This window comes from Chenopodium quinoa, unplaced genomic scaffold (assembly GCF_001683475.1).
Source record: "Chenopodium quinoa cultivar QQ74 unplaced genomic scaffold, ASM168347v1, whole genome shotgun sequence".
Taxonomy (NCBI): domain Eukaryota; kingdom Viridiplantae; phylum Streptophyta; class Magnoliopsida; order Caryophyllales; family Amaranthaceae; genus Chenopodium; species Chenopodium quinoa.
Genome location: NW_018742329.1, coordinates 5,197,398 through 5,221,838, shown reverse-complemented (window position 1 = coordinate 5,221,838; position 24,441 = coordinate 5,197,398). Strand labels below are relative to the sequence as shown.

General features: G+C 35.3%; 1 long non-coding RNA gene across 2 annotated transcripts in view; it reads right to left on the bottom strand.

Annotated features, from left to right (window-relative positions):
* Positions 1-23,996, bottom strand: part of LOC110690768 — a 30,562-nt gene extending 6,566 nt beyond the window's left edge. The window contains exons 1-8 of one of the 2 annotated variants that reach the window (XR_002505161.1): positions 23,663-23,996; positions 23,224-23,259; positions 21,770-21,833; positions 20,165-20,187; positions 8,815-8,837; positions 7,561-7,627; positions 3,056-3,187; positions 2,910-2,971 (exon numbers count right to left, since the gene is read on the bottom strand). This is a non-coding gene — a long non-coding RNA (uncharacterized LOC110690768). Of the gene's footprint in view, positions 1-2,909; positions 2,972-3,055; positions 3,188-4,581; positions 5,462-7,560; positions 7,628-8,814; positions 8,838-20,164; positions 20,188-21,769; positions 21,834-23,223; positions 23,260-23,662 lie in introns of those variants that run through there. The other variant, XR_002505162.1, reaches the window with a different exon arrangement.
* Between the last annotated feature and the right edge of the window lie 445 nt (positions 23,997-24,441).

Genomic DNA, 24,441 nt, shown 5'->3' with positions numbered 1-24,441 from the left:
ATTATTGTTGTTGAAGATGTCACATCAGCTAGGGTTTTTTTTTTTCAAAAATAGGTCTTCGCAATTTATAATGGTTAATCACATTTTGAAATTGCAAGTTCAAAATTATCTATGTATTAAATTTCTAAGTTAAATTAAGTATAAATCAAATTCTTATAACAAAATAAGAATTACAATTTTATGTGTATCAAACTTGTCTCAATTCTATAAGTTGATTAAAATTATGTCAATTCTATCTGGTGTTATGTCAAACAAATAAACTAATAAATTGATGTAGAATCCACTATATGCTTCCTACATCAATGGATTTACTTTGTCTAGGAAGGTATTCTAATATTGTTTTTTTTTTAACATCTATGTTTATGTTGTTGTAATTAAAGTTCCAATTTTTTATCGTTATTTTTCCTTTATTTATCCAATAAGTGAAAGGATCGCATGGAAATTGTTCTATAATTTGGATATAGATCTTGAAGCGTTCGAAATATAATTCCGTGGATTTTTCAGATTTTGCGAGAGACAGGGATCATGGAATGAAGTTTTAGTGTTACTAATTTTGTTCGAGTAAGACCAATAATTACTTTATATTTTTCAATTGATGAAGTTGCTAAAGCGGCAGAAGTTTGTTCTTCTTCAAATTTATCTTTGATACTATACAATGTTGTACTTTTTGTAATGATTTTACTTTATTGTTTGAGATTAGAGCTTTGTTATTTAATGTTGTACTTTTTTTTATCCGTTTTTCCTTGGCTAGAAGGCTGTGAACTGAATTTGTAATATGTAGAAGCATCTTTACTTATCAAACTCAAAACAATTAGACTGTAATACATTGAATTCAAACAATTGTGTGCTTAAGCTATTGTATTTTTATTTCATTTATCTAGTCATCTCGTAAACTATTTTTTGCCTTTTTTTTATAGGGAAAACAGTCCTATCATTTATTATTTAGGCAAATTAATGAATAAATCGATCAGAAATCGCTTTAAATGGGTTAATTATTCCAAGATTTATTATCTTCTCATAGATGTACTTCTTGTTTAAGGAATTTGAGTTAGTTTTTAAATATATATGGGTGTGTTTTTTCATAAGTATCTTCTATATATGCACCTTATTTCATGTTCCTTATGCATTATTTAGTTCATATATCTTATAAGCTTTTCTTTTCCCATCAGAGAATCTAGACAGAATGTTAAAGAGCTTTTTCTTATGTTACACCTCACATGGCTACAGTTTGTGGTTAATTTCATTTCAGATCTTTGCATGTTCTTGTTTTTATTTATTTATTTATTATTTTTCAATTATTTTATAAACAAATGTCAATATCTTCGGAAACCTGAGTTTAATTAACGCTATACAAATTATAATTTATATTAGAATTCTATTTAAAATTTGAGATATGTATAATGCGTTAGATTAAGAAATATGAATAATAACATGTTTGTATTTCTATAATCATAGTAACGCGTACACAAAATTTATTATATGTATAGTTCTTTTATTAAATCAAATTTAAAAACTACGAGACAAAGAGTAATATAATCGACAATATCACTCAAATTATATTAAATATGGATATAAATCAAGTAATGAACAGAAAAAGTCTACAAACCTAAACAATGTAATCGATTGGTATTGAAAACCATGATTTAGCACCGAAAAAGCAAAGAAAACAATAAAATAAAATAACACCCAAATTGAACAATATTCAAACCCCATTTCCCAAATTAAACGAATATCATAAAAAAATTCACCAAACAATTGAACATAGCAATATGGCCTGACCAAAAATAGAAAAAAGATCTCTTCTTCACTTTCCAAGCAACAAGAGGCAAAATTGAAGATTCAAAGCAGGGAAAACGGAAATATTGATGTTAAGTGGTTCTTTAAAAAATAAAGTGTTAGTGTATATGTTATAAATATCCAATAAAGTGACCTGTAAAAAAAATTAAGTATTATATAAAACATATATCTGACTACATTAAGAAAAGGTAAGTTGAATGTTACTTTTCATTGCATTGTGACAGGTACTTTTCTGTTATGTCACAGTTTCTTTCATTGCATTGTCACAGTTACTTTTTTGTTATGTCACATTTACTACATAACTTAATTATGAAATTGTTATGTCACAGTTACTTTTCATTGCATTGTCAATGTTACTTTTTTGGGTTGAGCTAATATATAATTACTTTAACCATACAGTGAATTATGTCTATCTTAAGATCTATGAAAATCTGAGCTCTTTTATCATTCACCTATGCTTTTAATTTTTTTATAATCTGAGCACTTTTATCATTAGCTGATGTATTAGCATGCAATTCTGATAATGTCCAGCACCATAATTACTGCCCAAGATTCCAAAATAAAGTAGATCTACATAAATTTTTTTCCTCTTTAAAAATTTAAAATCATTTATCACGTTATTTCAAATAACTTAATATTAATACATTTAAACAAACCAAGACTTCTAGATTTATATTTATTTCTCACCATAAATCTATCTTAATATGTCAATGTTCCTAATCACTTACGATTCAGCAGTTCATTTTCAATTTTCAATTAAAGGGCAAGATAAGTTGACACTTTGCTATAACCCTTGTTTCAAAATTGGACTGAGAAGGATGATAATTAGTTATCATAGATAAAAAAGCATAACAGAAAGCCATGAGTAATGGCTAGGTAGCTACCCTTAGCAACTCAAGCATATAAACTAAACTGCATGTGGGAAAAAAATTACTCCATTTCCACCACACAAGCACACATTATACCAAACATATCGTTAAAAGAATCAGTCATAGAAAAACAGTTAGAAACACACACTCATCCCTGATCATCACACTTTCTTTGATTATGTGTAATAGCTCCTTGATATATATTTTTTTTCAATACTATCATATTCAAATTAAAGTACTTACCCATAGTATTCCCTTTGTATACTTGAGAATTCCGCCAACGATTCTCCCTCTTCCTGCGCTTGCTAGAATTGTTTTTGTGTATAATAAATTACATATATAAGAAAGAAATAATCTTTAACACAAGTTAGCTTAACATAGAGACTTACAGTGCATCACATTCTTGTGTAGATACTTGTGAATAACTATCAAGTATTTGTTTCCAATTTATGCAATCCTCGATCTGAGTGTTCAAAGGTGCTTCTAAACGACGCTTCATTCCGTATATATCGTCAAGATCCCTTTTAACAATAAAAATATATTTTTTATTTTGTCGTGACACTGTCGAACGTAAACTAACAATAATAATTCCAAACTCTTTTAAACAAAAAATCAACTGAGTTTAAAATATACAATATCATAACATAGCTAATCAATATTTAAAATGAACAAATATACATGGTAGATTAAATTTACTTGAAAAGTGTTTTTGTTTTCATATAGACGAATAATATTATATTCTTACAATAGAATAATTCATGCCTATAATCTGTTACATACATAGTACAAAAAACACCAGTACCTAATAAAAGGCTTAATATTAATTTTAATCTAATTATATAAACAAAACAGGTTCTATGTCTACTGAACCCAGATTACAGCAATAATTACATCAGCTGAATTTTTGTCTTTTGACAACAGTTTTGAGCTCTTGTAAACCACTAATCAAGCGTGTACCAGTTTTAGGAACATCAGAACTTGAACTATCTCCACTACCCCCCGATCTTCGATTAAATAAATCAGTATTAGATGTGGTGTCCAATTTCTCAATGTTGTCTATCTCAGATTTGCTACTGTTAATTTTGTATGCATCTACTAAATCAGTGTGCAGATGGTGAGATTGTTTAGCTCGACCCTTCCTTAATAACATAAAATTATCACGAACCAAAGAAAAACTCTTATTTCTAGCTAATGCCACAACATAATTAACATCTATAATTTCAAAACCATATTGTAACGACATGAAATTGATCGTTCTCCTTGCTAATTTTTGTTCAACCTCATTCAATTGAGGAGAAGGTTGCTAAAAAACACATTCTATTTTACCACCATGATGACGACATTTTACAACAACCCAAGATATATAACCTAGTTCTCTGTCCCAAACACTCTCTATAGGACTTACAATAGCACCTGTCTTGAGAATAATAGTTTGAAGTAGCGTAATGAAATCTATCGTTATGGATTTGCTATTCCCAAGAAGTCCTACATCCATAACTTGTTTTTCGGCTAGTTCTTCCTTAAAAGGAACAATGCAACCCATCTCAACAAGTTCACGTCTATATAACTTTTCACACGTGCAATGCATCTTAACCTTTCCATAACTAACATCATCAACCGTAAATTTATAATATGTCATCAATTCTAGTACACTCTTTTTAGCTGCAACTTCACATGACTCTTCTATTGCATCGCTTCATCGCCAATGTAGAAAAATTCCTTAGAACTGTCATATGACTTAATCGATAAAGATGCACTATTCTTGGTTCCATCTATATAGCCATACACCGGATTTTTAAGATGGAGATGATTAGTGATTCGTTCTATCAAATACAAAAATCTAATAGCTATCCTCATTGATTTAGAGTCCGTAACCTGTATTTAGGAAATGATGTACTTGTCAGTCCATTTCAACTTAAAAAATTTTCCTATTAAACAAGATTAACTACCCTTACTAACAAATGTATCACAACTTAAAAGCCCGAAGCAAAATGTAATCTATTAAACGGTATCTATTAATTTATTATATTATATCATTCTAGTAATTATTTACCACTCTTTACAGAATAAAGAAAAGAGAGAAAAGGAATTTGTATCTTCTATTAACAAACCAATCAAAAGATTAACTTCAATCCAACTACAAATCTCATAAACCATAACAATTTCATTGATATCATAATTATCATTCAAAAAACACAACAAAATTCGGGAGTTTACACAAGTTGCAATCTATTTAACCTCCTACCAATATCTAAATAGCAACCACCTTCAAAATAACTAACTCCCAGCTTCCTATATACAACATTCAAAATAAAAAATACATTACTTCCTTTAAAAACTATAATTGGAACATTTACTACGCTATCTACTACCACAACAAACCACATATCCAAAATAATTCATTGACTCCTATAAATTGCCCTCTTGTTATACTTCATTAGAACTGAATTAAGTGTCTCCTTTTCTTTTTTCTTATCTTCTTCTAATCTTTTAAACTGCGAACTACCTTCATTAGTAACCTGCTCAACCCAATTTAGGTATCTAACGAGGTCTTCCACCACAATAGGTGCTTGATCAATTGCACTCTGCACTCCATTTGCTGCATTTTTCAACACCAAATCAACGGCAACCTTCCTCTGATAAATCTCTTGTTCCATCCCCAAAACTCCCAGTTTCAGAACCTCCATGATGCGCATATGAACTCTACAAAACTTTTATAATGCGCAATTGCAATTTCAATTTCCTTTGCATTTTCCATCCCTATATATAATGAACAACTACGCACGCAACGAATCCTATAATACAATAAAAACAAATAAGTCAAAATTTTTTTAAACCTAACCACCTATATCAAGAGAATATACATTCTTATAGTAACATAATAAAAGGAAATGTGTGTCATTTTGAGATATGTTGAGTCTTGGTATAAACATATCTATATAAATGGCCATTCCCAACTAAAGCCTTGATCTTTCCTTTTAAACACCTAGCATAGCCTTGATCTCAACTTTTAAATACAAATCTTTTTATCCAACAAAAGAAACACGCATTCTTATGGCTAAACACAACTTTCAAACCCTCTACTCACCTATAACATATACTGTCTAAAACCACCCATTTACAATCAACAACACTTCAAATAACCAGAAACAACACAAAATAGCAACAAAAATCCAGCACTAAAAGGAAGATAATAGCAATAGTCAATTAGTGAAGCAAGTACCTTGAAAACAGGTACACCCAACTCAATTACAGCTTCACATAAGACACCGTGCTCAACTCTTAACTCAAGTATAGCTCCATTTGAGACACTGTGCTCAACTCTTAGTCTTGACAAAATGGTCTAAGTTTCAAAGTTGAATATACGCGCGAAATATTTTTGCAAAGAAAAAGCTACTGAACTGTTACAGTTTTTACCAGGAATATAAAACTAAGCATACACATCATAATGTACTCTCTTTTCCGAATTTATCCAACAAATTACATATTTAAATCGTAATGTGCAATAAGTTATCTTCTAGTCTAGCATTAAATATTGCAAATATAGTTGAGGTCATTGGTCACCAATAAAATAGTCCTAATTGATTAGTCAATTAACAATTTAATCTATTTGCTAGTAATTTTGTCATTCAATTTGAATATGGATTGGTTTCCAATTGATATACAAATCAAATGTTCTTGTTGTTCTCTCACCGAACAACTCTTCTAGTAGTACTTCATTTTGATATGATTTCCATGTGCAGCATGAGTGTTGTGTACTAAACATGGTGGTACACACAAGCATAAAATTGAAACAAAGAATTACCAATACCACATCAGCTTCAAATAGCAAGATGTATTAAGGGAGACACTAAAGGTATCGATGTGTAAATATGAAGTAAGGGAAAGGTAATAATTTTCAGATCTAAAGTTGCTTATTATAGATTAGTTAGAATTTTTGCAACTAATATGAAATTCCACAAAAAAAAAAACTATCCAAGCTCTGCGCCCCCCCCCCCTAATTTTGTACCTTACAAATATAACCATAAACAGATTTTGGATAGATTCATCATATCTGTTTATTTTTTGTGTTTTTTTTTTAAAAAAAAAGAGAGAGAAGTGATGTAACTAAAAATAAATTGATGAAGTATTGATAACACATCACATTGATAAGAAAGGCAAAGCATAGGAAGCTCAAGCTACCATCCTACTTCTATTGATCTACTATAAGCCTAAAGCCAACAACTTATCCACGCCAGAAACTACACAATATGAACACCACCATCAGTGCCCCCTTGATGACTATAACCTATGGCAGAGTTTAAAATGACAATGCTATCTGGAGTTCACTGTTCAAACAAATTTTAAAGTAATAGTGAGCCAATGATGAAATCTACAAGTATATATGCTATTGAGATCTCAAAGGACCTGCTTGAATAAATCGTATAGAGAAGTGGCCTAAAAAACAACAACCATTACTCCAGCTCTTGTAATCACATAGCTCACTTATTGCTGAACAATGGGACATCGAACCAAAGCATAGATGCCAAAAAGTCAGTAATGGTAGGAACACCCTACTTAAAGTAATACCCTCGCCCCTCAAGCTACATCACTCATTTTCAAAGTCTTGAAGAATTATACTCCGTGATAGATAAGGCTTAGAAAACTAAAGAGTGCAATGACATAATTAAAGCTTCCAAGTACAAATATAATTACAAAATCACAAACAAAGCCCCATATAAATTTTGACTATTTTATAGTAGCAAAAGGGGAAAGAAAAATTTGAAATCCAAAGACCACAGGCTAACAACATTTTCAGCACGGTTCAGATCACAATTGCAGAAGCAATGTCCTAATTTGAGATTTGATAAAACTAAAGTTGTAAATGAGCAATCCAAGAGATCAGCATACAAACCTTCTGATGAGCAGATCTTTTAGTTCTTTCTGTTTGGCGAGCTAGACGAATCTTTTTCAACACATACCTGCAATAATGATCAAAGGTATAACAATCAAAGCCAGCAACATAGGAATTTCACAACACAAAATTATTAGAATTGGAAAAAACAACATAAAGGCAGGAACATAAGAAGGACTCCTTACTTCTTCCTTAAAAAAAGAAAAAAGGAGGACAAATTGGATACCTAAAAAACATACAAAACACCCACCAAACCAAGTAACAAAAAATAATAACAGCAAAAATTCAATGGGTATGCTCAGATAAACATACCCAAAAAAAATAATTCTAATTCATACTCATAGGACTAATGCTTAATTGCTCAAGAGGATAATGAAATTCCCTAATTTCATAGATTCTTCTATTCAAACTATCTAATCCTACAAGTTTCTTAATTTTCAACAAGCAATATCTAAGGTTTAGCCTATTCATACCTAAACATACCAATAGTATCATTATAGATGCACCCATTATACTAATACAAAACAATACAAATTAACTACTGTAGGCGTTGCTCGAAGTGCGCCTACGTAAAAAGCATGTGTGAATATGCTTGGTACTCATTGGAAGTGGGAATTGACATTATACGATTACGGATAAGGAAAGTAGGGAGCCGCCAACAAATTTTTAAGGAACTTGTAAACCGTTCACAGATCATAAAAAGGCAACCACGAATAAGGGACAACAAAGGCAACAACGATTGACCCGTGAAGGTTACACCCCATTCATAATCCATGAGATTACTAACTCCATATGGTTCGAAACCACGAAAGGAGGATCGGGGATGATGGTACGAAGTGAATCATGGAGTCACATTCGCCCGTATTGGCCTCTACTCGATTCTCATAGTGAAAAGTGATTCCTGCGATCTCAAAGGCATACAAACAAAGATTCAATTTGTTCCAAACTATTTTTAAGCTAAATTGGTTGAATACTAATGCAACACATAATTCTAAAATATCGTGATCACTTCATTAAACAATAAGATTAAAAAGGAACCTAAACCGGTTGTCCAAATTATCTTATTAGGAGTTATTTTCAATTACATATTCCCTTTAAACATACAATATGGTGATCAAAATAATAATAGAATAACAACAATATTGGAAGAAATTTAACAATAATAGTGTTAGTCAAATCAAATATAAAATAACCTAATCATGATACTAGCAATATAAAATAAAATAAGAGTAATTAATTTAATTAATTACTTACATTCAGCACGTTCCTTTAAATTGCTACATCATGAATAAACTGTTAGTAACTTCAATAAAAAAATATAAATTAAATGGTAATTAAATTAAATAAAATGTAGAGTTGATTTGGTCCAAACCCTCAATTATTTGTACCTTTCACGCCTTGATTTATAGACGGAACCTCGGGTTAAGTATATGCTTAGGGGAATTATTATGGAAGAATAAGGAGGCTAGAAATTAGGTTAAAGAGGGAGAAGAGAATGATTTTTGGTGTAAGGTGAGAGAGAATGATTATTGGTGCCCCCGAACAGCAGAAAGGGGGGGGTCCTATTTATAGGGAAAATGAGCAGAGGGAACACGCAGAACCCTAAAAACATAAAAACCCTAAAAAATAATACCGTGTCACGGCAAAGAGCACTGTGACACAGTGACAGGCACCGTCAGACGGGGGAAGATCCTGTGACACGGGGAAAAACTGAGTGACGCGGGAAATAATTAGGTTACGGGAAGTGAAAACGCGTTTAGGGATTACGCGGAAAAAACACGAAGCAATCCCGTGGCACGGGATGTGCACCGTGACACGGGAAGAAATTCCGTGACACGGCATTGTCCACCGTGGCACAGTGCAGTATGCCGTGTCACGGTGTAAAAAGTACGCGGAAATTACACGGAATATCCCCGTGTCACGGAATGGGCACCGTGACACGGTGCAAAATCTCGTGAAACGGGAGAAAATTGTGTAGAAATACTAAAATGGGAACCGTGTCACGGGAATCAGCCCCGTGACACATCAGCTTTTGCCGCGTCGCGGCATTTTTGCTGCTACGCGGTAATTTCTGTTTTTTACCCGTTTTTAAAATAATCATAACTTTTGATCCGTAACTTGGAATAAGGTATATAATATATCATTGGAAATCTTATCAAGTCTACTTTCCAACCCAATTTAAATCAAGTCAAAATGATATGCAGATTTTATGATATGGACGTTTTAGTGGAAGGGTGTCGGTTTTAGGCCGAGTTTAGTGTTTTGCTCATATCTTTTTCGTTATAGCTCGGAATTGGGCTTATGATACATGGTAGGAAATCTTATTTAAAGGCCTATCCAAAAACATAATAATTGGATCAAAATTGTATATCCATAAAATCAGTTTCTCTCAGTTTTGCGATGTGGACACGAAAAGTGGAAAATAGGTTATGGTTTAGGGAAATGAGCTAGAAATTGGATTGGTTCATGAAATATATTGGATAGAACAGGAATTTAAGCACTCCAAAGATTAAATACTCAACTCGACCAATAATGGTGGTGAAAGGTGTTCATCAACGGGTTTGGTTTTGGGGAGACATTTTTAGGTGTCTACAGAAGCCCCCACTTTGACTGAGTTTGTAGAAACGTCAGTTTCGAAAACAATAGTCAAAGTAGCCGATAGGGACGGAGAATTATTTAAGACGTTCTGCGATCCTAAATCATTCTGTATATGCTGATATCTGCAGAAAAATGTTAGTTCTACAGGTGAAAGAGTAAAAGGATAAAATGCTTATCTAACACCAGTGTATCGGTGGCAAATGAGCTTGGTAGCTTCCTATGCTTGAAGGAATCCACCGGATGATGTCTGTTGAACGCTCTCCATGCTTGAGGAAAGCCGACTGATGAATTTGGTAGCTTTCTAAGCCTGAAGAAATCTACTAAATGATACTTTCCATGTTTGAGGAAAGTCGACGTATGAATTTGGCGGTTCTCTATGCTTGAAGAAATCCACCGGATAATACTTTCCATGATTGAGGAAAGTCAACAGATGATGAGTAAACCTGGGCACCGTGCCGGGCCGGGCCGCCGCGGGCCGTGCCTGGCGGGCCACAGGCTGGTTCGTGCCGTGCCCGTCGTGCCGGCGGGCCCAGGATTTCGTGCCGTGCCGTGCCGGCCATTTTCACAGGCCAGCCCACGGCACGGCACGACCCTCGTGCCTGGCGGGCTCGTATCGTGCCGGCCATGTGCCGGCCTGCGGGCTGGCAGCGGGCTGGTGCAGTTTTCAATTTTTTTTTTTTTTTTTTTTTTTGTTTTTTTATATGACAACATTATAAATTAATAAGTTTATAATGTATATAAGTTATAAAATTATAATTATAAGTTTTATAAGGTTATAACTTATAAGTTTATAACTTATAAGTTATAAGTTATTAAGTTATGAATTTTATAATTATAAGTTGAATATTTATGTTTTATAATTTGTATATTCAATATTTATATTTATATATTTACTTTATACTATTACTTTAAAATTTAATGTTTATGATTTATTAGTAATTGGTATAATTTTATTTTTTTTAATATGAATTTACAAATTGTAACAAAACGGGGAAAAAAGGCAAATTGGACTTTGGATGTGAATAATGCGTACTTTATATAATTATTACTTGAGTTGAGAAAGTTGTACAATGATAACAATGATAAAAATCATACAATGATGGTATTAAACAAAAATTGGAAAATGATAAAATTGATATTTTTAAAATCGTACAATATACAATAATTGTCTATTCTTCTTCTCCTTCTTCTTGCTCGTCTTCGTCTTCGTCTTCGTCTTCGCCTTCGCCTTCAAGGTCATCGGCTAGTTGCATAGATTGGGAACTAGCCGAACCCGAACCGGAAGCGGAGGTTCCTTCTTCGTTGTCGTTGTGGTCGTAAGAACGGTCTTGTGAGCGATTTTCTGCATCCAACCAATCTTTGAAACACACACACATTTCTAGTGTTTCGGGTTTTAGACTTGTTCTTCTATCGTCTAAAACCCTTCCGGATGCGCTGAAAGCTCGTTCGGAGGCGACGGAGGAAACTTGGATAGCAAGCATGTCTCGTGCCATTGCCGCCAAAGTTGGATGCTTCGAGCTTTGTTGTTTCCACCATGCAAGGAGGTCGAGGCTGTTTATCTCATCGTCGTCCATGCCTTCGGTGAAGTCGTAACTCAGGTACATCTGCAACTCCGAGACGTCGCTTTGCGTTCTCCTGATTGATGAATCACCTGAAAACCTTGAAATCAAGTTAGTAGCTTGTGAAAATAAATGTTTGGCCTTCTTACTTACGTTTTTGGATGGTTGGGAAGGCCCTGAGCGAGGAACGGTGCCATATTTGGCTTCATAGACTCTATATAAAGCAAAAAACTGATCCTTCACATTAGTCTTATAGTTTTCTACATCATCGTCAAGAAACATGCATTGAAAGTAAATGTCAACTAACATAAATGTGTTTTCATACTTTTGCCTAGGATCTAATATGGAAGCAAAAATATAAATCAAAGGAATCTCACTATAATATTTACGCCACTTTTTTTCCATTGCTGGAAGATACTGATCATAATCACTTTGATGGCGATGATCAGCGAAAAGTTGGGCGAGTAAGCATGCATTAGAAAGAAAGTTTTGAGCACAAGGATTGTAAACAGTAGAAAAACAATACGTCATATTATATAATAACTGTAAAAATTGCATATATCTTTCACAGTTATTCCAATCATCATCATACAAAGCATTTTGTGGAAATTTTTGGTTGTAAAATAATGTTAACGGGCCCTTGTACTCAATTGCCTTTGTTAACATGTCATAGGTGGAATTCCACCTAGTTGGGCAATCGGTTCTAATTTTTATTACCCTTATCTTTTGTTGTTTTAGAAAACTCTTCCATTCTTGGTATCTCATGTTAGAGCTATTAATAGACATAATAGCATCTCTGATTTTGCTGTAGTATGGGCCAATTGCCCGAACTCCATCCTGTACACATAAGTTAAGTACATGGCAAACACATCTAGTATGAAGAGCTTCACCGTCTAATAGTACATCGGTTAAGTTTTGTTTGATAAGATTAGCTGTGTATGTCATAGAGGTTGCATTATCAAAAGTCATAGACATCATTTTATCTCGAAGGTTGTATTCGTCTATTGCTTGCATTAAATGGTGAGCAATGTTAATGCCGGTGTGTGGGTATTCCAGCATTTTGAAATGTATTATTCTTTTTTGTAACATCCATTGATCATCTACCCAATGGCAAGTCACACATAAATAGTGATATTTATAACCACTATCCCAAGAATCGGCTGTTAAAGATACTCTACAGTTAAGGTTACTCAATTCGGCTTGTAACCGGACTTTGTACTCTAGGAAATTTTTCATTGCGGCGGAACGAACGGTTTTTCTAGAGATTCTTTTATGTTGGGGTTGTAGAGCTTTGTTAATGTAGGTGTTGAATGCGTCACTTTCCGAGAAAAGAAAAGGTTGTTCGGCGTGTACTATCATTTTTCCTAGTTCATCCCTATCCCTCTCATAGTTGTATGTAAAGCCGTATGGATGGAATTGGGAAATTTTGGGCTGGGTTGGATCACTAGCTGGTTTTGCACAAGCTTTCATGTGTCTAGATAAGTGTCCCGTCCCGTTTTTGGTAACTGCCGTGAATACACTATTACATGTTTTACATTTTGCCCATTGTTCACCATCTTTACTTAGGACAAAATAACGCCATACCTCACTCCTTCGGTTTTTCAAAAGTAGCATCTCAGTTTCGGTTAACCATTCATGATGTGTGTGATGGTTAGTAGTGGGACTAGTGGGAGTGGCAGTAGAAGGGGTAGAACCGGAGGGAATTCGGGTACTTTCTTGGCTACCTTGGCTAGAACAATAGTTTTGTTGATCACCGATATAATTAGGTGGAAATTGGTATGGTGGTAGTGGAAATTGGTTTAGTGGTGGTGCTGGAAATCCCGACGTATTATATGGCTCATAGCCCGGGGGGAAGTAAATGGGGTCATTGGTTTGACTCGTAATTTGGGGGCTCGTTGTATTTGGTGGTTCCCTAGAACTACTACTACGGATAAGTCGGCCTTTCCCCCTAGACCTAGATGATGGGTTGTTCGATGCCTAATTAACAATTAATTTTTTAATAAAAAGTGGTTAACTATAATAATAATAATAATAACAACAATTTTAACAATAAAAATATCAATAATATTAATTAATAACAACAACTATAACAATAACAATAACAACAAAAATAAATAATAACAACAATTGTAACAATAATAATAATTAATAACAACAATTATAACAACAACAATAACAATTAACAACAATAATAATTAAACAAGATTATTCTAATAATAACAATAAAACAATAATAAATTTAAGATTAGTTTAGATCTTACAACCGTGCTTCAACGCTCCACTAATTACGATTACGAACTTTTTAATTTTTTCCGATATTAGGAAAATAATTAGAGAATTTAAGAGAATAATTAGAGAATTTCAGAAAATAAGGATTATTAGAGATAAGAAGAAGAGATTGTGATTTTGTGATTTGGGAATGAAATGGAGGTGAGTATTTATAGAATTTTTGGGGAGCAAATTGGCAAAAAACTAGCCGTTTTTTAGCCGTTTTTTGGCTTATTAAGGAGCTAGAATAAACGGTAACATTACCGTTGGCCTGCGGGCCGTGCCTGCGGGCCGGCACGGCGGGCCATGACCGTGCTCGTGCCGGGCCGTGCCTGGGAATTCTCAACCCTGTCCGTGGCACGGCCCGTGGCACGGGAGTTGAACTTCGTGCCGTGCCGTGCTGTGCTTGAATTCGAGCCGTGTCGGGCTGCGCCGAACGGCGGGCCGTGCCGGGCGGCACGCGGGCCAACCCGGCCCGTGCCCAGGTTTAATGATGAGATTGCAAGTCTCTGTATATCGAGAACCTTGCGCCGTGAAATGATGGTGGTTCGATTGTCCCCGAACGTGGGCTGTAGTTGGTTCGCTTGTCCCCGAACGTGGGCTGTAGATGGTCCGCTTGTCCCCGAACGTGGGCTGTAGATGGTCCGCTTGTCCCCGGACGTGGGCTGTAAATGGTCCGCTTGTCCCCGGACGTGGGCTGTAAATGGTCCGCTTGTCCCCGGACGTAGGCTGGTTGTAAATGGTTCGCTTGTCCCCGGACGTGGGCTGTAGATGGTCCGCTTGTCCCCGGACATGGGCTGTAGATGGTCCGCTTGTCCCCGGACGTGGGCTGTAATTGAGACCTGCAAAATAAAATTTGCCAAGGGACTCTTATAGACTATGATTGACTTGACCAACTGACTTGACCAAGTTTGACATGACATGACATGACATGTGTATGACTTGTGATTGTGTGTGCATAGTTTGAGTGTGTGTGTGTGCAGACACAAGCAACCGAAAATGCAAAAGCAAAAAAATTCCGTCATTTTTTTCATGAGACGAGTGGAGGGTACCGACTTTCTCCCGAAAAAGAAAGACATGAAAAATGAAGATTTGTTTTCGAACTTCCCTCGATGAGAAAATTTTGAAAAAGTTTTTTGAACTTCCTTACAAGGAAAAAACATGAAAAAGGGAAGAAGTTTTGAACTTCCTCATTGAGCAAGACGAAATGAATCATATGGATTGAATTGCTTGTCTTGAAAATTATGTATTCATGATGCATGTCCTTAGGCCAGGAGGCTAAGGGAAATTACATAATGTGAAACGATGAATGAGCTTAGGTCATGGAGCTAAGCATCATATATGGTGTAAAGAAGCGATCTTGAACGTCACTTAGGTCTTGAAGCTAAGCACGTATATAAATGAAGTGATTATTGCATAATGAACGTTTCTTAGGTCAAGGAGCTAAGAACGATATGCTTTGTATGATTATAAGTGATTGATATAGAAATGTTACTTAGCACATTATGCGATGCATGAAATAATGAACATTGCTCAGGTCAAGAAGCTAAGCAAGTATACAATGTTTCTTTTAATGAATGTTGTCCTGAAAGATGATGAAGCATGCGCGGTAGGGAAACAAGATTTCATGAAAAAGGGTTCTTAAAGGGAAAGATCATATGGATATGGATATGGATGTGTGAGTGAAGTGTGTGAATGTGATACTAAGTCTGGCTGCAAAGGCTATGGTGATGGAAATTTATGTGAGAAGAGTCAACATTGTGACTCTTTAGGCTGGGTAGGCTAAATGATGTGGGATCAAGCCCCCAAGTCTAGCTCTAGATGTATAGGGTCATAGGATTATGCATTGGATAATCTTTGACTCAATCAAGCATATGAATGTGGTCGCACCTCGATGTGAGGTTGCCTACATATCCGTTAGGAATTAGGCCGAACGTAGCTCTAACCGAACTTTGCACAAGTGTATGTTTACCTCAAAGAGATCTTTCAAGGGTTTTAATGTGGTTAAGTTGATGGTTTAAGGAAGAAAGGGATAAAAGGCTCAAGACCTGAGAGAATCCCCAAGATGTGGAATTTTGAATTTCAAAATTTTGAATTTTGCAAGTTTATTTTCAACATTTTTTTTTCATTCTTTTGAATCAATGTAGGCAATCTCAGATCATGCGGTCCATCACTCACTTAGCATTCATGTTTCTCAGGCACGGTACCAAGCACTCGATGAGAGACGCAATTTGAGACATGTTCATATCAAAGACATTGGAACACTTGCCTTTAGACATTGTTTTATTGTTGCTTTGCTGCTTTTTTTTTTTTACTTGCTTTTTGAATGTTTTACAATTAAACATCTTCCAATTCCAAGGTTAAGTGAATGTGGGTTGAAGAAATGAAGGCCAAACATTAGACGAGGCTCAAAGTGTTTGATGAAGAAATGGAATGTGATTGAACGGGTAATAGGGAATGACAGGGTTGCAAAGGCGCCTCAAATCATTCGTGTACCTCGTGTTTAGTTCGACAATTAATTTTATTTTTATTTTTTTTGAGAATGAATGAAAAATTCTATGATCGAGATGTAAAGGAAAATTGGTCATTTTATTAATGGAAAAGGTGAACGAAACACATGAAACATATAAAAATTCAAAGTGGAAAACCTATGCTAGACATGAATGGGGGAATGGAGATGAATGATAAAGAAAGAAATCATGAAATCTTGCACGAAGGATATGTGTGCCTTGTATTCATTGCTTCTTGCCGCCTGGAGGGACAGGAAGTTTGTTTGCATCCATCAAGTCTTGAATGACGTCCTTCAAATTCCAACATTGCTCCGTAGTGTGGCCCCTTCCTTGATGGCACTTGCAATGGGCATTAGGATTCCATTTGGCGCTCCTTTCTTCAGGTTTTGGCTCTGGAAATGGTCCAATAGGTGTGATCAAGCCTTGACCGTAAAGGCGATCAAAGGCCGCATCATAAGTCATTCCTAAAGGAGTGTAAGTTCTTTTTCTTCTTCGGCAATGGAGCATCAAGAGCTAACACTTCATTGATATCAACTTGGCTTATATTGTTGGTAGTATTTTCGTGCTTAGAAGACGAAGAAGAAGGATGGTCGTTCTTCTTGTTTTTCCAAGTGTTATTATTGTTACTACCAGCAGTCTTTATTAGCTCATTCTCGATATTGATGCCGATGTCGTATACAGTTTCGAAAGTGTTTAGTGGAAGAAATTTGAGATGTTTCCTATATTTATGAGTCAGATTTTGAATAAAGAGGCGAACCATCTCTCTTTCTTTGGGAGGATCTACCAAGAGTGAAGCTGTTTCCCTCCACCTGTTCAGGTAAGCGGTGAAGCCTTCATTCTCTTTCTGTTTGAGAATGGAGAGTTCACGTTCAGAAGTTTTGGTTTGAATGTTACACTTGTAACAATTCATGAAACTGTTGGTGACATCTTGCCAAGTCGCAGTATGCTTGGCATCTAAGGAATAAAACCATTGTTGGCAAGCATGTTCTAAGGAGAGAGGGAACACCGTAGGGAAAAGTGTTACGTCCAATCCCTTAAGAGCCATGGTTGCAGAGAACGCCTTCAAATGGAATATTGGATTGTCAGTAGGCTTGAACTTTGGAATATCAGCAGTGGAGAACTTTTCAGGGAGTCTGTCCTTCACATCCAAAGGAGTGGGAGGTCGTTCCACATAAGTGAAATCCTCAGAAATCTTACTCATTTGTTCCTTCAGTTTGTCAAGGGAGGAAACAGTGACCTTGTTTTGTTCCATGGTAGTGACCCTAGTGGTAAGGGTTTGCATCATGGAAGACACTGCCTCGATGGATTTGTTGATGTTCTCAATGTCTTCTTTAGTGGCCATTGAAAGGTGATAAGTAATGTGGAGATGGCAAAGTTCTCTTTGAACGCCTATTAGATCTGATAGATTGTTGCGATAATGACTCGAACCGTATTAATCTATCCCTGTTCCTTGACCAAGTACTGTGAAATAAAATAATTCACTTAATTGTTTAACTCATTGCTCAAGATAGGAAAGGAAGGAAAAAAATAGACATTTGAAAACAGGTGAGAAAACTCCACTCATTTTTTTATTATGACGAAAAAAGGGTGCATGAACCTAGTATACGATCATAAACGACCTGGTGCACGACTCGAGTCGGAACATAAAGAAAGTGTGTGGACTATACTTGACTCGTGAGTGGCTAAGTGATGTTATAAGACTCATGGTATGATCGTATGGCTACACATGTGAACAATAACCAAAATGACTAATGCGAGGACCAAATTAACACGGAAGACTTGACTGGACTTATTTCAAGGGCACCGTGACACGGAAAACTGTACCGTGTCACGGTACAAACTGCCGTGATGCGGTGTTTTTTTTTTTTTTTTGGGAAATCCACCGTGTGGAAATTGCCGTGACATGGTGAACTTTCCCGTGCCACGGTGGATGCTGACGTGGCACGTGATTTTTTTTTTTTTTGGAAATCCACCGTGTCACGGTGGAAATTTGCCGTGACACGGTAGAGTTTCCCGTGGCGCGGCAGACCTTTTTTTTTTGCTACAGGTCCACCGCGCCACGGTGAACTTTGTTGTGACACGGTGGACAGTCCCGTGTCGCGGCAACCCTTCCCCCCCCCCCCTTTTTATTATTGTTTTTTTCTAATTACTAAGTGAGTACGGTCCATTGGCAATCGTTACTCATAAAATAATCCACCATAGACAAAGAAAGATCGTTAAGGTTAGGATCAAAACGACCAAACATAAAACACATAGGCACAATGATGCAAAGAATAGTTCGCAACCTAAGGTCAAGTTCTATGTTCGACTATGGTCAATTTTATTTGGTGTCAATAGGGTACCATGGTTAAAAGTTTGGACGCGTTAGCAAGGCAGCCTCCCTTGAGGGTGTATGCCAACGGGCGGCTCCGCGAGTTCGTGATGAAATCGAACTCGACTCCATGGTTTGGGTGGATTTAATAACTCGGATGAACCCTTATTGCCATGAGCGTTTTTGGGTTGATAGAGCTTAAATCCCCCGGGGCTAAGACATATGTAGAACACACACGTTTTTTCAGAAAAATCAAAGGAAGATGACTGTGAGAAGAGAAAATAAGCCACCGGACTGATTTTAGGACTGTCGTGACACGGCAAAGATTCCCGTGCAACGGTACGGCACACTGTCAAACGGTGCACTGTACCGTGACACGGCATATTTTGTCGTGGAACGACAGTCATAAAATCTAATTGGTGCCCTGTTTTCTTTCGTACGCAATCAAGTTATTCAATTTTTCCTACGAGACAGACCTGAATGCGACGTTAAAATGTCTATGCATATGCAAAAATGCCAAATTAATCACAGGAATATTTTTCAAGAATCTTTCAAGTCTCATCCACTCATTTTAATTAAATATCGATCACTCAAGTCGATAAATAACCAAGAATCCTCCCCAGTGGAGTCGCCAAATTGTAGGCATCGCTCGAAGTGCGCCTACGTAAAAATCATGTGTGAATATGCTTGGTACTCATAGGAAGTGGGAATTGACATTATACGATTAGGGACAAGGAAAGTAGGGAGCCACCAACAAATTTTTAAGGAACTTGTAAACCGTTCACGGATCATAAAAAGGCAACCACGAATAAGGGACAACAAAGGCAACAACGATTGACCCGTGAAGGTTACACCCCATTCATAATCCATGAGATTACTAACTCCATATGGTTCGGAACCACGAAACGAGGATCGGGGATGATGGTACAAAGTGAATCATGGAGTCATATTCGCCCGTATTGGCATCTACTCGATTCTTATAGTGAAAAGTGATTCTTGCGATCTCAAAGGCATACAAACAAAGATTCAATTTGTTCCAAACTATTATTAAGTTAAATTGGTTGAATACTAATGCAACACATAATTCTAAAATATCGTGATCACTTGATTAAACAATAAGATTAAAAAGGAACCTAAACCGGTTGTCCAAATTATCTTATTAGGCGTTATTTTCAATTACATATTCTCTTTAAACATGCAATATGGTGATCAAAATAATAATAGAATAACAACAATATTGGAAGCAATTTAACAATAATAGTGTTAGTCAAATCAAATATAAAAATAGTTAAACAACTTAATCATGATACTAGCAATATAAAATAAAATAAGAGTAATTAATTTAATTAATTACTTACATTCAGCACGTCCCTTTAAATTGCTACATCATGAATAAACTGTTAGTAACTTCAATAAAAAAATATAAATTAAATGGAAATTAAATTAAATAAAAAATAGAGTTGATTTGGTCCAAACCCTCACTTATTTGTACCTTTCACGCCTTGGTTTAAGGACGGAACCTCGGGTTAAGTATAGACTCGTTGGAGTGCTTAGGTGAATTATTATGGAAGAATAAGGAGGCTAGAAATTATGTTAAAGAGGGAGAAGAGAATGATTTTTTGTGTAAGGTGAGAGAGAATGATTATTGGTGCCCCCGAACTGCAGAAAGGGGGGGGGGTCCTATTTATAGGGAAAATGAGCAGAGGGAACACGCGGAACCCTAAAAAGATAAAAACCCTAAAAAATAATACTGTGTCACGGCAAAGAGCACCGTGACACGGTGACAGGCACCGTCAGACGGGGGAAGATCCTGTGACACGGGGAAAAACTGAGTGACGCTGGAAATAATTAGGTTACGGGAAGTGAAAACGCGTTTAGGGATTACGCGGAGAAAACACGGAGCAATCCCGTGGCACGGGATGTGCACCGTGACACGGGAAGAAATTTCCTGACACGACATTGTCCACCGTGGCACAGTGCAGTATGCCGTGTCACGGTGTAAAAAGTACGCGGAAATTACACGGAATATCCCCGTGTCACGGAATGGGCACCGTGACACGGTGCAAAATCCCGTGAAACGGGAGAAAATTGTGTAGAAATACTAAAATGAGCACCGTGTCACGGGAATCAGCCCCGTGACATGTCAGCTTTTGCCGCGTCGCGGCATTTTTGTTGTTGCGCGGTAATTTCAGTTTTTTACCCGTTTTTAAAATAATCATAACGTTTGATCCGTAACTTGGAATAAAGCATATAATATATCATTGGAAAGGTTATCAAGTCTACTTTCCAACGTTTTTAGAATCAAGTCAAAATGATATGTATATTTTAAGATATGGACGTTTTAGGGGAAGGGTGTCAGTTTTAGGGCGAGTTTAGTGTTTTGCTCATATCTTTTTCGTTATAGCTCGGAATTGGGCTTATGATATATGGTTGGAAAGCTTATTTAAAGGCCTATCCAACTAAATAATAATTGGATCAAAATTGTATATCCATAAAATCAGTTTCTCTCAGTTTTGCGATGTGGACACGAAAAGTGGAAAATAGGTTATGGTTTAGGGAAATGAGCTAGAAATTGGATTGGTTCATGAAATATATTGGATAGAACATGAATTTAAGCACTCCAAATATTAAATACTAAACTCGACCAATAATGGCGGTGAAAGGTGTTCATCGACAGGTTTGGTTTTGGGGAGACATTTTTAGGTGTCTACAACTACCACCATTCACCAAGAATTACCAACTCGACTAATAAACAAAACATAGTCAGTTAATATTGTTTCTTATTAGTATAAATCAAAAAGAAAAAATTAAACACAAATGCAGTTTAGGGAAAAAAAATTTCTTAAGAAGCACAAAAGAGTGTACATGCAAAGAGATATAGCATAGTACAGCTACAAATTAGACACAAATACTGCAAAAATATAGATTGACTTAAAAAATGTATCATTAGTGAAAGAGTGAACCTGTGATCGAAGCACGTTCCTGCAATTCTGCTGATAAAGCATCTACTTGCTCTTTGCTTAGGACCTAAATTAATGAAAAAAGAATCAAGATACGAAATGTAAATTTTTAAAGATTAAGTAAAATAAAAGATCATCTCTCTTTAAGTAAATTTAAAAAATTGCTTAAGATCATCTCTCTTTCTGTTTATTTTTCTAATGGAGCTTAAGATTAGCTAATAATGCATTTGGATTTTTCAAAATGAAAGATATTTTATTGCCACCTCAATCCAATTATTTATGACAATTTTACTAATAATGGATATAAGAATTTCAAAATTCTCTTATATTTGGGACTTGTATACATAATTTTCAATCTCAAATTGCAAAGAAGCATGCTTCATGCTATTTTATGACAGTTACGTTGTATCAGAAGATTGAGTTAGAATAATTCTATGTTTTTGACTTTGATTATTTTAAAAGCAACATCACTAGATATTATAGAAGACTTAGGGTCGAAATTCTGCTCTTAGGGACAACACTATATGTCTAAATTCTCATGCCGCACATTTTTTCTTATGACTCATAAAAATTCGATAAAGAATCCACTACAAATCACTGTGTGGAATCCAAATATCTCACAATCGCACTAATAAACCTTTCCAAAGCACAAAACCAATGGCCCAATACATTACCTAGAAATTGATTTATTAGGTGATTTGAATCCATTATCCACCAAAAATCTGTCCTCCCTTAATCTAGAATTTTCAAATAGCTCAATTCATAAGTGAATCATTATTTTCCTTTCTTATTATAGTTCCCATAACACATATAACTACCAGAAACTTGTCAAATTTGATAGCATTTATCAATACCATCATGACTTCCTGAGCTTCTCCCACATGAATTAATCAAAACCAACCTTCACATTAACACAAAGCTACTATGCCTTCAAGATCAACAAAAGAATAAGGAGTACCTAATAAAGGTACCAAATACTGATAACTTAACCAACAATAACCACACTGCACAATACTTTAAAATTTTCTAAATTAGCTATTATTCTTCATAAACATTTCATAATAAACACAAACCATCAATTTTTATTTTCAACCCACCTTCCATCAAATTCGAAATCACAATGGTAACCAAAAGTAAACTGACATCAATAATACAAAAATGCTAATCGCTAGATCACCATAATTCATATTCAAAATAATTAGCTCAAAATTGCTACTTGCTAAATCATCTAAAATAAGATTATTAGCTCAACCCAAAAAAAAAAACAACCAAATAAACTAACATCAAAAATACAAAACTACTAATCGGTGGACCAACATAATTTTGATTCAGAACATAATTGTATGTTCATGTAATAAGCTATCACCGCTAAGATCGAACAAAACCTGAACAAAATACCAATTCAATTCCAACAATCAAAGGTAAACAATACCAATAGTTAGTGAAAAAATAAGTACCTTCACTGACACCTTCACCAAAGACAAAGCATTCAGCTGCATGGAACAAAGAACACAATTATCAAAAGAGATTCAAAAATTAATTTTATAAATAATAAACAACAACACAAATCTAGACACTTGTAGGACAACCGACACAATTTAGGATTAGGATTTTATGTCTTCAAACACAATCGAAATAAGTGAACAATCAAAATAGCTCAAAGATCAAAGTATCTCAACCCAACGTAAGAACCAACACCCAAAAACTCGAAATCCAGAAATAAAATTTTAATTGAAATCTAAAACCAAAAAATTCACGACAATTCCAACCCTTCTCCACATCTAAATAGTACGAAACGAAGTATATATTAGCTCAACCCAAAAAATTAAACAAAATCTACACGAATTATTATATATTAGCTCAACCCAAGTTTACTCATCTACAATCAAAACTCACCAGATGAAGCTCGGAAAGACTTTCGATGGAGACCAAACAGAAAAAAAAAAAGGAAAGAGAAAAGAAGATGGGAAAAATGAGTGATGGCAAGTGATTTCAGGGAAAAAGAAAAGAAAAAAAAGGACAGAGATGAAGTGGACAGCAATAAAAGTTAGCATACAATGGCAAGACCGTAAATAACTAAGCAAAGCAAGGGTATATCCGGTGTCACACTGTCCTACTGTTCATAATGAATAGTTCCGCATATCTTCTCTCTTTTAAAGAGTGTAGATACCCTCCTCATTTCTGCAGTTCGGGGCACAAAAATCATTCTCTCTCTTCTCTTTTACACCAAAAATCATTCTCCTCTCTCTTTCTCTCTCGTACTCTAAGCCTTAAACCTATATTCCTAATTACACTATTCTTCCCTTAAGCACTCCAAGGAATCCATACTCGACTCGAGGTTCCGTCCTTAAACCAAGGTGTAAAAGATATAATTAACTGAGGGTTTGGACCAAATCAAATCTACATTTATTTAATTTAATTTCCAATTGATTTATATTTTTTTATTGAAGTTACTAACAATTTATTCATGATGTAGCAATTTAAAGGAACGCACGAAATGTAAGTAATTAATTAATTTAATTACTTATTTTATTTTAATATCGCTAGTATCATGATTAGGTTTGACTAACGCTATTATTGTTAAATTGGTTCCAATATTAATTTTTATTCTATTATATACCTATTGATCATCATATTGCATGTTAAGGGGAATATGTAATTGAAAATCACACCTA